The sequence below is a fragment of the Dermacentor variabilis genome, chromosome 5 (assembly GCF_050947875.1).
Source record: "Dermacentor variabilis isolate Ectoservices chromosome 5, ASM5094787v1, whole genome shotgun sequence".
Lineage (NCBI taxonomy): Eukaryota > Metazoa > Arthropoda > Arachnida > Ixodida > Ixodidae > Dermacentor > Dermacentor variabilis.
Window position 1 is genome coordinate 141059914 of NC_134572.1, and position 18636 is coordinate 141078549.

The window sequence follows — 18636 nt, forward strand, 5'->3', positions numbered from 1 at the left end:
ACGTATTCGCAGGCTTTTTTCATGCTCGGAGAAAACACTTTTATGTAGCACGTATTGAGCAACAGAAAGCTGTATCGGGAGCTTCCTTGTGGCTCTACAATTTTCTCATTGACACTCTGAGTCAAATTAAAATATTTGAAAAGTTGAATAATTATGAATTAATAATTATGTAATTTGGTGGAATGCAAACAAGTAATCTGAGCATCTCCATGCGACGGCAAACATTATCTTGGTTCTGTCCAACTACGTGGCATTTTCAGAAATTTATATCTTGGTACGCGATAGTTGGACACCCTGTATATTTGTTCATTGAGTGAAAATTTAAAGAGCTATACGAACCTTTTCCAGTATGTAGAGAAAATTTGCTTAAAGCTGAGCGTGAGTGGGAACACAACTTAACCGCCATGCGGGAAAAGGGGCCAATGCATCGAAATTTGTGCTAATTAGCATAAGCTGGCATTTAGCCCCCCTCTCCACCAGCTTTTTATAACTACCGTTAAATGATGACAGGGTGGCATGAGGATGGCGGTGGCAAAAATTTCACCTCGAACTTAAGAGCGAGGAACAAATGGTGGGAATAATGTTTGCGGCTGCCCGTTAAAGGGCTAAAATTTAATCACAGATATTTATTTTAAATAACGTTGCCTGGACATAATGATCGAATTTCACCTACATACTGCACCCAACCCCTCGAAGGCAGGCTCCAAATCGCAGGAAAGGAGATGCAGCCAGAAAAGATACATAATAATTGTCAAGTTTCTGGCTACATGTTGTGACAAGGGACTTTCAGGACGATACGAGACGATCGAGACTGATATTGGCGGCCGTGATAACCGCAAATTCGGCTGAGATGAAAGAGAAAGAAATACAAACCTTTTCTGTTATTTCCTTTCTTCGGCGAGACATGTATCCAGGTTATCCACTTTCACGACACGCACAAGCACGACACGCCACAATAAGCCCACCACACACAACTTCGGCGATCTAGCCTTTCAAATAGCACCCAGGGATAGCGCACTGCCCTAACACAACACATACGCATCTTCTTGCAATTATTCCTGGTGTATCTCTTGATATTAACTGCCACTGGACAGCTGTCGTAGTAATCCTGGTCACACGTGAGTTTACCGGTGGCGCCGATCACTGCGAGTGACGTACGAATCCACCGAGAAGATCCTGACGACGAGCAGCGTTCGGCTCCCCTCGTGGTCCGCGGAAGAGCATCTGGGGGAGGCGTTGCTGACGCGACTCGATGCCGCGTCGACTTGTCCATCCCCAGCCGGCTTCGAGGGGGCACGGCGGTAAGGGAGGAAAAGTCCCCAAGGCGGACGTGGACTCGATGCGCCAAGAAACTCCCCAGGTACTCGCTCGAGTATCCCTGGACACCGGCAGTTCGCTCCAGCGGGGCAGAACGACCGAGACGCTGGGGATACTAGGGGACGACCGCTTCGCATATGAACGACTCTGTGTTCCTCACGTGTTAGGAGAAATATTCCCCTACACCGAGAAGATAATTTTCTCGAACATGGTGCTGAAAAACGGAATGCTCGTTTAGCTCTAAAATTTCGAGCAGAGGCAACAAGATTATTCAGCTGCTTTTAAGTCGTACTTGGAAAACGTAACAAAAGTAAATACATTTCCGGAAAACGTTGAGGAACTAGAAGTAAGGCTAGCAGTTGCGGAGGCTTACGCTCATTTATTATCGAACAAATTGAAACGTTCTCGTAATTAGCACTTCTATACAGTGTTGCCGCGTAAGATGTGTAGCCTCCGTCATACTTCACCTAAACAAGCGTTTATTAAAGCATTTTCATTCCTTCTGTAGATGCTGCTACAGATTTCTGGTTAGGGTTTCTTAAAGCTTCTACCTTCATGCACCTTTCAAGCGAAGCTTTGCTCGCTGCTTAAAGCCTGCGTTTCTTAGAATTAAAATGTGTCTTGACGGAACGGGTTAAGTCTGAGGACGGTTCTCACTTTAGGCTCTCTCTGCACGAATGTAACGGTGGTATAATATTATTTATACGACTGTCTAAAGTTGCTAAAACAATTTGCTTACAGCTGAATTTCCGACCAATTTGTATCAAATGCTAAATATAAAATAAATAATGAATGCATAATTTTGATATTTCAATAACATTATTTTCACGTCATGATTACATCACTTTCGCCTTGTTTCGCTTGTATTAATACAAGTGTTCAACTGAATCTCCAGCATCATCAGTAAACGTCGTCACATATCATGACTAATAATATTGCACGCATATTGACACGTGTACTCGTTTATCTTTTCCCGGTGCCACCATTTACCGGATAACGAATGTTAAACGTCATAGCTCAGCGCAGGACGTGTCTGCATCTATCCTAAGCTTCTAGAATGTTATCGATGGCTTTATCCGTTGTCTGTTGACAAAAAACCTTATCTAGTCTAACTGTATGCGCGGCTAGAATTGTGTGGAGCTTTCTGTAAGACATGCATGCACCAATGATTACGCTACGAGCTTCGTCAAGTCATGTATAAAAGCAGACATGTTTGGCCCGCAGAACATTTTCTACGATTGCCATTGTGTTCGCCGCTATCTTTGTACATTTAATGTCACTTTCTTTCAGGCGCACCAGTTCGCCCAATAAAGAGGTAGCTTCTTCGCTCGCAGTTGTGCTAATGTGTTCGTGACCGTCACTACAATGGGACAGGCTGATGTTCAAACTCGCCTAAATTTACATCTGAAACAAAGCAACTGTCAGATATAGGGTTGCCTTCTTGTTATTCTTTGCAATTAGCTTTTTTTAATTACCCAATTAGTGAGCACAGCTTTTACAATCGTAGGTTAACAGCCATACTTTCCATCCCACAAGTGCGATCATTCGTAAAAGTTTGGTTTTCCTAAACACTACTGCCAAGTTAGTTATGGTGCACCTAACGGACGCCAGTAGGAGTTGACAATGCAGAAATCTGCAACAAATCCGCAAATCCGCCATTTCGACGCCTCGGCATACTTTCTGGACCTAAAATATGTTGGAAGGCAAGCCACACGCAGTTGCAGATGAGGCGGACAAATATATGTACCAATTTCTTTGCTGCACTGTCGACATAAAGTGACAAAATTTCATAAGGCAGGCCCCTCGAACGTTGTCCATACTGCATCGGCACCATAATGATTTCTGCTTAGGCAGTGCCTATTTTCAATGGCTCAGGTGCGCGAATCATAACATCTGCATGCTGAATACGTAGCAACCCTTAAGCTTGCACTGTATGAAAGAAAGGGGACGGCGAGAACCATAGTGTAGATTCCAACCCTTTGGCTGCATTCTCAATTTACCTCGGCTACGTTTCAGACTTCAGACACTTCAGAGGCAAAGCCATTGGCACTGGATCCTTGCAGCGAACTCTACGGTATCCACACGCCTATGTACACGGCCAGCTGGAATAGGTTGCGCCGCCGAACATGCGAAAGGTTCCAAGCATAAGCTTAAACAAGGCATAGCCGTCTTAGCCCTCCTCAGATTCTGGGACGACAGGGCCCCAGACCCACTCATTGATAGACGCAAATGTGCCCAGTCAGAAGCAATTTTCGCTTTGAGGATGTGGATAAAAATTGAAAAAGCTTCGATGAAGGGCATAGAGACTGATAGAGACTGCAAGCTACATCAACTAAAGTTGAACAAACTAGGGATAAATATTCCTGTAATTAACCATAGTGACCTGCGTTGGCGCTTTTGTCAAAAGCGGGCATTATTTTCTAATACATTTGTTAAATTGCAGCTTCCTTTTCTTCTTTAATGGTGACAAACAGGCCTTTGGCTCATTTCTCACTTTTATCTGCTCTTATTTCTACTTTATCTTGTGTATTACATGTGTTCTTTCCAATTCCTGGTACATGACTCTGCTCTGGCTATATCGGCAGTTATGCGCGTGATGTCAGGTTTTGCATGCCGAGTGCTCGTGGGAAGACTGCCAAGAATTTTTGAGAATTGCCTGCGGAAGATAGCACAGTTCTTGAGCTGATATTCATGAAAAGGCGTAATTTACTTGCGTGAGATGTCGAAATGCATATTTGAAAGATGGTAAAATATATAAGAAATCAGTTTTAGCTAATTACCTTACAGCACATACTGCAATTTATGAAGTGTAGCCAATGAGTTCTGAAGGTGTTCAGGCTGGAAGAAAATTCCGAGGTTTGCAAAAATTCCAAAACTGTGCGGCAAGATACATTGGCTTTCCAGTTATCATGGTGCTTGGCGCAATGCACCGCTTTAAAACAAAAATAAACTAGTGGAGCAACAGTGCACACTTACTGCAAGTTTGAGGGTGTATATATCAAAACTGGTACCATCCTAAAAATTTGTCCCAAGCAGGTATGCTCTCAGAGATGCCAGACAATTGGAAAACGGCACACATATATGGTACCTGTCCGCAAGTATGAACTTCGAGATTTAGTAGTGAATTACCGTCCCATATCACTCACCAGTATTGCTTGCAATATTTTTGAACACGTTATTTTTAGTAGTAGTATCATGAATCATTTAGACAATCTTTCATTGCTGTGTTCATAGCAGCGTGGTTTCCGCAGTGGCTAGTCCTCCGTGACACAGCCAAATGAATTTTTGCAGGGATTGCCGAGTGCTCGGGATGAACGTTTTTGAATTGGTTGCATAGTAGTCAAATTAAAAAAAAAGCGTTTAATGTTGTTGCGCATGCTTTACGTAATATTAGCGCATTCTCTAGCGGCGGTGGCACAGGCGAAGTAGCACATGTGCAGTGGGTCCGAAGCCCACGCCAGCTTTGTTTCCATAGATGGTATCAGTGGACGTGCTCGCCGAGTCCCTTGGTAATGACGTCATCGGCAACCGGCGGGTGGCGCACGCTACTATGACGCCATATCTTAGCCGATCGCCCCCGTGCAGCACGTCTCACGTGACACTCCGCATTCGCTCTCTCACCCTTTCACCGTACGCTCCCCCTTCGCTTTCCACCTCATGCTTCCGCTGTGCGCACCTCCTCCGCTCACTCCCTCGCGCTCTATTCGCTATCACTGTCTTTCATACCCTGCTGTGCACCGTGTTCGCTCTCTTTTTTCATCCTTCGGTGGGCTCGTTCGTTCTGCTGGTTTATTTATTTTTTATTTATTCATTTAAGATACTTTCAAGGTCCGAAGGCATTACAGACAGGAGTGGGCGAACATAACAAAACATTTGTGCAATATACAAAGACATATTCAACGTGGCGTTTCATGAATGCTTGTTTTGAAGGTGTCGGTATCCAGGATGGCTGCAACGGTGGCGGGAAGGTGGTGCCAATCTTTGCTCGTGTTAGGGATGAATGCATTACTACAAAGTTTAGTACGTGAAGACGGCACACCAAATTTTAAACTGTGATCAGAGCGAGATGGCTGTTCTTTCAACAAAGGGTTGTGGTGGTAGATTTTATGGAATAGCGAAAGGCGGAAGCATCTACGACGGAAAGAAAGTTCTGGCAAGTTAAGTGTTGTCTTCATTGAGGTAACGCTAGCATGTCGAGAGTAGTTTGATAAAATGAAACACGCTGCACGATTTTGAATGGCTTCTATGCTGTTTATGAGTGTAATGTTAGCCGGGTCCCATATGGCACATGCGTATTCTAGTTTGGAGCGAACTAATGTTTTGTAGAGTGTTAGTTTCAGTGACGATAGTGCGGATGAGAAGTTTCGGCGCAAATAGCCCAACATGCGATTGGCATTGCTACATATAATGTCGACATACATGTGCCAGGAAAGGTTGCTGGTGATGTTTAGTCAAAAGTATTTGTACGACGAGACAACTGAGAGAGGGCTATTATTTAGGAAATATGTATGCAGATTAGTAGTATTGGTATGCTGTGACACCCGCATGCATTTACATTTGCTTAAGTTAAGCTTCATATACCACTTGTTACACCATAACAGAACGTTATTAATGTCGTCTTGAAGTTTAAGAGAATCATTGAGGTCAGTAATTTTATGATATATAACGCAGTCGTCAGCAAAAAGACTACTAGTCGAAAATTTCACACAGCAAGCAAGATCATTAATATAGATTAGAAAAAGTAGAGGACCGAGAACCGACCCTTGCGGCACTCCTGACGTTACCGCGAGGGGCGCAGACGACGAATTGTTCGCGATTACGTATTGCGTTCTATTAGATTAGTAGGTTATGGGATACGGTATCGAAGGCTTTAGCAAAATCGATAAAGATGCAATCAGTGTCAAATCCTAAGTCGGTGTTAGAAAAGAGGTCGTTAGTAAAGCAAGCTAGTTGCGTTTCGCAGGAGAAGGATTTCCTAAAGCTATGCTGACTGTTGTTAAAGAAAAAGTTCGTCTCAAGAAAATCAACGTCTACGCCGAGGCCGACGCTCAAGGCAGAAACGGGCGCCTAAGAGTGGCGCTGTACAACTGACGGAGCATGATATAAACAGTCATGCCGTCGAATTGGTACGCGATTGCTTGAGTCTGAAACTACAAAGGGCCGTGGTAACTGGAGTTGCGTCAAAAAAATTCAGATAATGTCGGGTGTTCCCCGAGGTTTGGTCTTGGGTCCACTCTTTTTCTTACTATACGTGAATGACACATGTAACGGCATAACATCACACATGCACCTATTCCAGACGACTGCATTTTATATAGCTTTAATTATTCTGATTACGCTTCTCTGTTACACAACATGAATAACTTTTCTCATTGTCGTGATAGTTGCGGAACGATCATTAGCGTGACTGAAACAGTATATATACATGCTACAAGGAGGAAAAGGCCTCATGAATATACATATAGCATTAAGGAGCACATTCGGGGTCTGTGATGGATTGTAAATATCTCGGCATGTATTTCACTTAGCTTTCTTGGTGCCGTCCCATTGAATGCATTGTGAACAAGGCTTCTCGAACCCTGGTACTTAGGCAGAAATTCAAGAACATTTCCTGTGAATAAGTAAAAGTTGCTGTTTAAAACAAGTGTGATATCTGAACTTTAATATATCTGCTGTATTTGGGACACCCGCCGCGGTTGCTCAGTGGCTATGGTGTTGGGCTGCTGAGCACGAGGTCGCGGGATCGAATCCCGGCCACGGCGGCCGCATTTCGATGGGGGCGAAATGCGAAAACACCCGTGTGCTTAGATTTAGGTGCACGTTAAAGAACCCCAGGTGGTCAAAATTTCCGGAGTCCTCCTCTACGGCGTGCCTCATAATCAGAAAGTGGTTTTGGCACGTAAAACCCCAAATATTATTATTATTTGGGACGGCTGGCTGAAAACAGAAGTAAATAATTTAGAACGAGTTCGGGTCAGACGATAAGATTCACGTATATTTAAGTATTTTAGGCACTCAGAATATCTAGAACTAATGAAAGTATTGGCATAAAGACTTCCCTGACACAGACAAAAGCTTCGGCATAAATTATTCTGGCAGAAATTATTATTTGCGAGAAATAATTGCTTCGGTCCCATTTTCGCTTCATTATACCCAGATCAAACAAGCAAAAGCTCAAAGAGTGCAGATGTGCTTCAAATATTTTTCAGATATCGTTCTTTACGGAAACAATCCGTCATTGGTATTGTTTGTCGCAAGACGTTGTTCATATTGCCTCAACTGATATCTTCTGAAGCGAAGCATTCTTGGCTTCATTCTGGACACATTACTGCAGGCAGGTTGCTGTCTACCCTCGCTTTAGCACGAAGAAAATAGTGTGTTACCGACGGTGGAATCGAAGTTTTGCCGTCGAGCACAGCAGCCCAGCGCTGCAACCGTTAAGCCACAATCGCCCTTCGTTTTCTTTTTCATGGAATTTATTACAAATCTAAAACATATCTGCATAAGTTACACGCATAGCGGCCAAAACAGCCACAACATCGTCCACAAGCACGAAAGAAATACTTTACAGCAAAATTGCGACTTCCAACGGTTCTCTAAAAGGTAGGCAAAAGGATACACTTCATCAACCCATAGGCCACAACCGTACGCAAATTTCCCTCGTTCCAAAAATAACCAGTCCTTTGAAACGCTCGGCGTCTGTGCCTTGTGCCGCTTCCCTGCATTCCTTGTGGCAGCCCGTGCTCTGCAGCACCACGTTACAATTGGACAATCCCCGGAACCGGTTTCCTTTTGATAAGTACTTTCGTCGGAGCACGCTGCGTAGAAATTGTGCGACGTTGTACCGAATTCACGATCGCCCAAGTTAATCGTGCTCAACATTTATTCGCCGTAGTACGAATACCAAAGTCGATTTACACGTAGATCATATGACGTAGTCATGAGGTACGTACGACTGCATAGCATGTAGTCGCTCATGACGTCACAATCTATGTTCGTCTGGTTTACATTCGTCCACTACCTACGTAGAAGCTAAATAACGAGTGCGCTGTCGCAAGCCCGCGTCAAACGACCGGCATAGAAGTCATGCCGTTGCCTCCATAGAGTTGTCTTCACCATGGTCGTCGGCATATATACCGTTGTCGTCACAAACACGTATACCCTCGCGCCCGAGACGCACAACGACTCATTTTACACGAAGACGTTGGTACACCTGGTATCGCTTTGCGGTACGAGGTGCCAGGTACCAGATGCCAGGTACCTGCCAAATTGTTCGTATAACATCTCTTCCCACTGTGCGTGAGAATCTTCACAATGTTTTTGTCATCGTTCTAACTTTGCATAATTTTTCCCCCATAACAGTCTTGGTACTATAGCTGGACAAACTTTTTGTAGGCTTTTTTTGTGTATTCCTTCTTACATTCTTGTTGGCCGTTATTAGTTTGGCCAAAGTCTTTAATTATATGCAGTTTATGGTTTACTGGTTGGCAGATGAGTGTTCATCGATTGTATTGTTTTTTTTCCTCCTTAGTATGCAACTTCACCTCATTTTGTTGGTTATTATTGCTGACGATGTACCTCCTCTGTAATGCCACCTAGGCGCTGTGGGCATCCTGATCAAAAAAAAAAAAAAGATAAAAAAAGGGATCTCACCAGCTACGATTCGGAAATTGCCATATGAGCCTTAAAGTATTCAGCGAAAAAAATAAGAAACCCAATAATTGCAATATTCGTGCCATTATACACGCTACCAACGAATGAATGACGAGCACCACGTACACGTGACGCTGCAACGTCACAAGCGGGGCTCCGCGCCCGCCGCCACCGTTGTGAGACGCCTGGTTGCTGCCAGGAAGGTATGTTTACTTTAGAGAACTAGTTACCACGTCAGAAGAACTTCAGTTTGGCCTAGCTGGTGTTTACTGCATATCATATTGACCGCAATGACCGTAAATACAGCCCGTGTCGTTTATCTGTTATCGTCCGCTATGCCCGTCTTTATTTGCGGTGAATGTGATATGCAGTTACCAGGTATATAGCGTGGCGGCAAAATGTCAATTCGGCCAGAGAGCTTGAGCGCAAAGCTAAGACTTGCAATATTGTGAATTCTTCGGCCTATAGGGGAAAATACCAAATATTCCTTTGCATTGATTACGTGTGATACCACTGGTACCGTTAACGGTATTTTATTAGTGGCCGCCAAAGTTCACGAGCTACAGAGTCGTTTAACCCCTCAGCGAATGTACTTTTTTTTCAGCAAAAAAATAAAATAAAGAAATAAATAAACGAGGCTTTCCTTATGCCAAAAATATCTTAACAAGCTTGAATGCCACAGAGAAACGCCTAGTTGTGATCTTACAGGCAGAAATTGTCGTTTATCTCAGGTGATACCCTGCGCAGTTACGGGCCCCATTCCCAGTTGTATTTGTAACCGTGTAAAGACGTTTGAATAAGAGAAAGCTTGTAAAAAAGCATCACAACCACTTAAAAAACCTGCAACTTTGGTACAATAAATCAGGTGTATTTGTCGCAGCATAAACAAGTTTTTAAATGCTTGACCATGTCATCCTTGATTGACCGAATTATAGCTTCAATATCTCAGGCGGAAGCCTTAGTGCGCTTCTTTCTACATGTAATTTTCCTTTGCGTGAACTTCAGGGGATTGACGCGAGCCGACAAAAATACCTTCTTCCGTTTCCCCTGAGCGTTCTTTGTTGTTGCTCGCGCCTTCAACTCTTAGGAGATGGCTGCCCCCCCTAGCCCCTTCCTCCCCCCCCCTATGTTTGTCGCAAAAGCAGCTGGTATGTTCATTACTTGTTATATTTTTCATTATAATGGCGCTAATTAACCATATTCCCTGTCAGAATGGTACATTTTATCACCAGATTTGCTTTCTCTCAACGAAACGAATTTCTGCTCTCGTCCACACAACCATTCACTGCTGCATGCTGTTTTACATACAAGCCCACACTTAATAACTTTGCAGAACCACCAGGATGGCTTCCACGGCCAAAAACACCACAGTAGACTGAAAATGAGCTAAGAAACCCTCCGGCCATATTTCTCGTATCCAGCTTTTCTGGACATGAGGGTTTAGTTCGCGTGAGTGCCACCACGTGGCGTACCAACCTTAAACTTTTCAAACTTCCCGCGGTGACGCGTGATGACGTCAACCAAACAAAATAAAAAAAAAATAAAAGCTATCCCTGCGCATTGAACTTCGCCACAATGCTTGTCCCGCCGGTGTTATCAGTGTTCTTGATCAAGCGTATTCGCTCGTCGCCTAGAAATTACTCGTCATCCTAAGAGCGTTCAGTCGCGACGAGCAATGGTTGATTCTGGGCTTTTGATGCATTCCTTCTTTTTTTCTTTTTTTTTCTTTTCCTTTTCTTTTTTTCATTCTACGGAGTAAAGAAGCTAGCCTAATCGTCAGAAGTACTTCGGGGCAGCCTTTCTTCAGTCGGCATACATTGTTAACGTCCGAACATCGCACAGCGCCTACTAGAGACGCCGTCGTGGACGGATTTTGATTTTCCACTATCGAATTCGTTAAGGTGCACAAAATTATTTCACTAGCGACATTGCAATGCGCACACATGGGCCACCGCCGCAGCTGCAAATCTAGATGTGCTTAAGCATTGAGACATATGCATGGATAAGTTGGTTTTTCACCTTAACACAAAAGTCACGATACAAGAGTTGAGCAAATTGTCCCTGTGTCGTCGCAGGCTGTGAGACCGGGCTAGTTGGTATTCCATGCTAAAGTGACTAGCGCAAGAGTGGACACGGGACACTAGAGGCGACAAGGATAAGCGCGCAAACATCCAACTGGGCGCTTGTCCTTGTAGCGTCTTTAGTGTTCCCTGTCCACTCTTGCACTAGTCACTTCAGTTTGTGTCGTTGTCAGTTAGCACGCTATAGCCGAAGCTGTTCGCAATATTACGTCTCCATTTACTGGCCACCAGGCCAGGTACACCATTGGGTACGACATATACAGTACTTGCAGTTAGTTTCCAAAGTAGTCTCCTATGGCGGTTGTCCACGTGCGTGAAGCAAGAACGATATTTAAAATTATTGTGCTGTAATATATGCGGGATTTGTGTGTTCTCCCCATTCTCTACCATGTTGCCGTTCCGCCTTTATTATATAGCCGCAATGTAGACTAGCACCTATCGAACGCCATAAAGGCTATCCACATACTCAAAGACCTCGCGCACAACTCCTGACGCTTAATTGTACTCAAGAGTTGTGCGACTGCCCAGGACATCCTTAACGAATGTTACATAACATATTATGAGGTTTTACTTGCCAAAACCACGATTTCATTAGGCGGCAAACCGTAGTGGAGGATTCGAGAATAATTTAGACCACTTGGGATTTTTTAACGTGTGCCTAGCCCTAAGTACGCGGGTTTTCGCATTTCACACCCATTGAAATACCGCTGCCGTGGTTGGGATTCGATCTCGAGACCTCGTGATTAGCAGCCGAACCCAATAAAAGCTAAGCAACTACGGAGGGGAAGGAATGTTGGCAGTAGGTGAAAGGTGACAGCCGGAAGGTGAGACAATTTGTTCCAATCCTCATTACGCGAAAATCGGTACCTTCTGTTTTGTCGAAGAATGACACCGTAGAATGCACTGTATTCAATGAGTGAAAAAATTATGCGAATCCTATGTATGTGCGAATCGATGTAAGCAAAGCTTTCTGCGTTTGATGTCATTGTCATGCGTAATCTCCACAGAGTACGCAGGCACTCTCTAATGAAATGCTGTCAATGTTTGCCTGGTTACGCCTGCCATTGTGATGCAAATAAACGGGCGCCTTCAACTCTTTTTCTCAGAAAGAAACGCTGAATGAAATGCTGACGTGATCCTAAAGAAGATCAACAAGCGCCGAAGTACTCGATCTTACGACGCCCATATTCGTAAGCTTATATTCGTGATTTTTTTTTTTTGGGGGGGGGGGGTTGTGCTCTTGTACCCTAGAAATGTCCCTCGGACGTCTCTGACGTGCTCGTTTTTATTCTCAAGTACGCAATGAAAACTCTCATCACTGCAAGTTCATGATGTATTGGTGGCAGGCCACCATGGCGTGTCGCGCAAGTATGACCACGCTGATTCGTTTGGGTTGACATATACTATTTTGTGCGTCATACTTCGCCACATTCATTTTTCAAACTATGCCAGAGCTCGAAAAGGGCGGCCAACTCACTACGTCCCTTTCCTCTGTTTACTTCCGCAAAATGTGTGTTTATCGCTGTGGTTACCAAATACGCCCAGCGGTATGCTACGACACAAGCCTTTCTGGCGGCTGAGCAACTGAAGTCGCAGGCTTTATTCAACATGGCGTCGACGTTCTATATGGCTATGCTCAATTACTTTTCGCGGACTTCGCTCACCGCCTTCTCTCCAGTGTCATCTCTTACGCTACTAGCTCCTGCTAGACACAACACAAACACGCAACGACCTTAATGAAGTATCAATTACACGCTAATTGACACACTGTCGACGTATATTTCCGCTGAGCACCAGGATGGGAGCGTTGTCCTGTCTATGGTGACATTATCCGTCTACAGCCTCGCTCAACAACACCGCTCGTTACTCATCACGTTTTTTTTTGTCGGCAAGAGTATAGTGTATTTCCTCCGAATGTGCTTTCGGCTTTAGACGTGACCTTGCACGCCCGCTTATTCTGTTACGTTGACGGCGACCGTTGTCGTCAGGATGCCGCCTCATTCTGAGCTTCGCAGTCACCAGAGACCACAGAAAGCTGTCTTCACAAACAAACCACCGAGATTCGAGCCCATCTCCCAAATGCTCCATCTTGCATTTGGGAAATGGGCACGCTAACCATTACGCTACCACCTGCCTCCACCAATTTCTTTTTATCTATCTGCCTGGAGCAATTGCCGGACTTGTTCGCCAGGCTAAACCCGCCTGCTGCTACAATTCACCACCACCACCACCACCATCCCACTTCACGTTTTTGCCGCAGACGCAGGCAGAATGGATGCAGAAACGAAAAAAAAGTAAAGATTGCTTGAGCGGCCAGCTGACACATGACCTTAACTTTGGCAGGTTATTCTCAGTGGAGCGCATGTAGGCTTGCGGCTGTGTGCAGATTGTGGGTCGCTTAGCTTTATTGTAAATTTGCTTTCACCGACTCTTTTCAGCTAGAACTCAGATGCCGGACAAAAATGATACCTACCGTTGAATATTTTTTTCTTGGTTTCAACCAAAAACGCTGATTTACACAAATAGTGATCTTTTTAAGAAATGGCATAAGGATACTACATTTCGGGTCATGTCGTTGTGTCAGTACGGGCCGGCACCACGTATCGACGAAAGGGCATCACAATGCCGATGCACGCGGCAGGTTACTGAATGAAGAAATCAGGAAGCGACTTTTTCAGTTCTCGCAACACATTGTAACAGACACGAAAGGCACGGACAAGAAGAGAAGAAAGAGAGGACGAAGAAAACGAGGAGTTAGAGAGGCCGGGCTGCGCTACGATCACGCTACCATCATCGTCCAATTCTCCTGTAAATAAAACCATTTCTTCGCAACTCCTCGTAACAGTTGTGGTGAAAGGTGCTGCGTCATCGACACCCGAAGACGGAGGCTGAACCACAAGTTCTTCGACGGAGCCGTCGCCTTGCTGGACTCCCACCGAATCTACCGGAGTTGAATATGTCCCACGACGCAGACGAACAGCGGCCCATTCCGACTGCTGCCCCAAGTTCTGCTCTGCAACTGAGAGATGCGCGTCCCTTCGCCGGAAGATCGGACGAAGACGTCGAGGAATGGCTCATCCATTATCACCGGGTGAGTGCCGCCAACAGTTGGAACAGCGCTTCTCAGCTTTCGAACGTCGTGTTCTTTCTAACCGACACTTCATTGGTGTGGTTCGACAACCACGAGGAAACATTGACAACATGGGGAAGATCTGTTTCGGAAATCAAAGAGCGATTCGGTGACTCCGCGACGAAAAAGAAAAGGGCAGAACAGACGCTACTGCAACGTGCGCAAGTACCAGGCGAAACCTGCACGACCTACATTGAGGCAGTAATAAAGCTGTGTAGGATGGTGGACTCTGGAATGTCCGAGGAAGACAAAGTCGGGCACATCCTAAAAGGAATTGCCGAGGATGTTTACAATTTCCTCATTGCAAAAGACAGCCTGGCTTCCGTCGCTTACATCATTCGGCACTGTCGTACTTTCGAGCAACTAAAGACGAGGCGCATAACGCCGAAGTTTGGCAGGCTAGCCAATGTAACGACAGTTGCAAGCGTGGACAGCAACCAGCCCCTTGATCTTGAATGAACGATCCGACAAATAGTTCGGGAAGAACTCAGCCTGCACGCGCAAGTGACATATCCAGGCACTCATAGCTTCCGCCTACCACCAGATTTTGAGCCAAACGTGGCATCCTTCTCCCCGTATCCTGCGGCAAGGGGCACTGAGGATTATGAACTCGCGCCTCGACAGCAGTCACGTCTCTACGACAGAGGCCCTACTTATGGCGCTCGGCCACAACAAGAGCAGCCGCGTTTTTACCCCCGAGGCCCTGCGACTTCTGTCAGGCCACGACAAGAACAGCACCGACCCTACTACCACGACGCGACTTATGAAAGATATAACGGATTTCAGCAAGCAGCAGAGACACGTTATCCACATGACCACGAACTTTCTCGCCGCCCGCAGCCGTCTACCATTCGTTTCGAGGTAGACGCTGTGAACCGCGACCCTCCCGTGTGCTACAACTGTCGTTCCACAGGCCATATAGTTCGGTATTGTCGCCAAGCCCGTCAATCACGTAGGACACCATCGATGTTCTCGCCACCCAGAACCCGTACTTCATATGACCTGCGGACGACCGATTTGCTTCCAAGGGATCACTTCTCACACGAGACCAGACGCAGCGATTCGCCAGCATCTGAGCAGAGTTTCACGCCTCCAAATAGCCGTCCCCGTCGCTCTGCGTCCCCTCGGCGCCGTTCTTCCTGACCGCCGCCGGGAAACTAGCATCCGCGGCCAGTGGATGTGTGGTCGCCGGACGGTCTTTGCAAGAAATACCTCTGCCTGTTGTGATGTTCAAAAACACAGTGAATGTCTCGATTGACGGAATACCGACCATGGCGTTAGTTGATACTGGGGCGACTGTGTCTGTGATGAGCCTCGCTTTGAAAAACCGGCAAGGCCACAAAGATATGTTTTCTTGGAACGACGGTATTACCTTTCGTGGAGTAGGCGGCGAGTGGTTTCATCCCCTTGGTGTTTGTGCTGTGAGTGTTTTGTTGGCTGGGAAAGTGTTTGTGTCGGAATTCCTTGTTCTTTCTCGTTGTTCGCACGACGTTATTCTTGGTATCGATTTTCTTGAACAGTGCGGCGCTTCCGTGGACTGTGGTTGTGGCGAAATCTCATTGAACAAGTTATTTATATCAGTGCATTCTGAACAAAGCTTGGGTAGTGAAGACAAGGACACAGACACAGTCAGTGTTCTTGATGAAGTGATTGTACCATCGTGGTGCCTGACGCCCGTTCGTGTTTCTACAACTACTGTTGATACTGATTGTGTTGACCTTGTAGTTAGGCCTCTCCGCATAAACGGTGCTAAAAAATATACTTGTGCCCTGCTCTGTCGTGTGAATGACGAAAGGAGTCGCCACATTGTGGGCGCTGAACTCTTCCGCCACGCCGGTTGTCCTTCCTCGCGGTATGAAAATCGCTCTTTTCGATGAAGCTGCATGTACTTCAATAGCGGCACTAACTACGGACGTTTCTACAGCTTACTTTCCTTGCGATAATCGCCATTCTGAAGAGCTAATGCTTGGCATGATCAGCAAGGCTCTCGGTACATCGGAACGGCAAGCACTGGTACAAGTCCTTGCCAGGCATGAGGCCGAATTTGATTTCACGCATGGAGATGCACCCCTTCATTTACCGTCATACCGCGTCCTGCGCTCGTCACAGAATAGATACTGGCTCAGCACACCCCATCCGCCAGAAGCCCTACCGAGTGCCATCGTCCGAGCGCAAAGTTATTGCCGAGCAAGTCAAGGAGATGATGAACAAAAGTGTCGTTCAAGAGTAATCTAGTCCATGGGCAGCCCCAGTAATCCTGGTCCGAAAAACAGATGGCTCCTGGAGATTCTGCGTGGATTACAGACATCTAAACGCAGTGACGAAGAAGGATGTATATCCACTACCGCGAATCGATGACGTCAGTGATTGCTTACACGCTGCTTCTTACTTCTCAACACTTGATTTGCGATTGGGGTACTGGCAAATACCTATGGACCCTGCCGACAAGGAAAAGATCGCTTTCGTGACTCCAGATGGCTGGCCTATTCGAATTTAATGTTATGCCTTTTGGCCTTTGCAATGCTCCTGCCACCTTTGAAAGATTCATGGACACAGTACTACGCGGTCTAAAGTGGGAGATATGCATGTGTTACCTCGATGATGTTGTAATCTTTGGCCGCACGTTTGAAGAACATGACGAACGCCTCAGCCTCGTTCTCGACTGCATTGAGAAAGCTGGACTGGTCCTAAACTCAAAAAAGTGTCGGTTCGACGAACGTCAAACACTGGTCCTGGGACACTTAGTCGACAAGGATGGCGTCAGACCCGATCCTCGTAAGATTGAAGCAGTGAGCTCCTTCAAGCCACCGCAGTCAACACGAGAACTCCGCTCATTCATTGGCCTATGTTCGTATTTTCGTCGTTTTCTTCCCCGGTTTGCCGACATCGTTTACCCGTTGACAAGTATTTTGCGACAAAATGCATCCTTCAATTGGACGCCAGAGTGTGACGCATCATTCTCTCAACTGAAGTTTATACTAACGTCAGCACTCCTCTTGCGTCACTTCGATCCATCTTGCCCGACTGAAGTTCACACTGATGCGAGGGGAATCGGGATAGGAGCGGTGCTTGTACAAAGTCACAGTGGTGCAGAACAGGTTGTCGCATATGCCAGCCGTTGTCTGAGCAAATCTGAACGCAATTATACGGTCACGGAACAGGAATGCCTGGCAGCCGTTTTCGCCGTACAAAAGTATCGATGTTATCTTTACGGTAGACCATTCAAGATTATCAACGACCATCATTCTTTATGCTGGCTGGTCGGTTTGCGTGATCCCTCTGGTCGCCTCGCACGTTAGGCGCTGCGCCTCCAGGAATACGACTTTGTGGGTACAAGAGTGGCCGTCGTCACGCTGACGCAGACTGCTTCTCTCGGATTCCTCTTGCGACTACCGACTGCGATGCTGAGAATTTTGACGACTGTCTCGCTGCTGTTACTCCTACGTTCCCTGACGCGGCAGACTTTCAGCGAGAACAACGGGATGATGTTACCCTTGATCCGCTTTTTGTCGCCGCCCGTACTTCTAAAGGCAGCGGTCGCTTTACTGTCCGTGATAAATTGCTGTACAAAACTAATTACTCCGGGCATGGAGCGCGTTTTCTGCTTCTTGTCCCCGAGAGTCTCCGCTCCGAGGTTCTACGCGCCATGCATGACGATGTGACATCCGGCCATTTCGGCTTCGTACGAACGCTGCACCGCACGCAGGAGCGCTTTTACTGGCCCAAGATGTACGAAGCAACCAAGCGCTATGTCGCTATGTCGCTAGTTGTGAAACGTGCCAACGTCACAAGCGACCGACCACCGCAGCCCCGGGTCCCCTTCGGCCATTGACACCGCCCAGTACGCCGTTCGAGCAAGTAGGCATTGACCTTCGGGGTCCATTCCCGCCATCTAACAACAGGAACCGCTGGATAATTGTCTGCGTAGACCATCTTACACGGTATGCAGAAACTGCAGTCATACCGTCTTCCACCGCTGCTTGCGTGGCGGCCTTCCTTCTCCGTTCCGTGGTCCTTCGTCATGGCCCACCACGTGTCATCATCAGCGACCGTGGTCACCGTGGTCGCCAGTTCACGGCTGATGCCATTGAAGAGTTACTTCGTTTGTGCACATCACAGTTCCGTCATTCCATGCCATATCATCCACAGACCAATGGCCTCGTTGAAAGGACAAACAGAACGCTGACTAACATGCTTGCTATGTACGTCTCCTCCAATCATAAGAACTGGGACGACGTGCTGCCCTTCATCACTTATGCATACAACACTGCGAAGCACGAAACCACGAATTATAGCCCATTTTACCTCCTGTATGCAAGGTTACTGCGAAGCCCTCTGGACACTTTCCTACCCTTCGTTCTGCACAGTGATGATTCTGTATCGAAGACTTTGTGTCTCGCTGAAGAAGCGCGTCGAATAGCTCGTCTTCGTACTCTGGCCTCGCAAAGTCATTCG

At 46.3% G+C, this 18636-nt stretch overlaps 1 long non-coding RNA gene across 2 annotated transcripts in view; it reads right to left on the reverse strand.

Moving 5' to 3' along the window:
• The window catches only part of LOC142583199 (uncharacterized), a 201838-nt gene extending 200597 nt beyond the window's left edge, over positions 1–1241 (reverse strand). Inside the window, exon 1 of one of the 2 annotated variants that reach the window (XR_012828568.1) lies at positions 874–1241. This is a non-coding gene — a long non-coding RNA (uncharacterized LOC142583199). The remainder of the gene's footprint in view (positions 1–873) is intronic. The other variant, XR_012828569.1, reaches the window with a different exon arrangement.
• Between the last annotated feature and the right edge of the window lie 17395 nt (positions 1242–18636).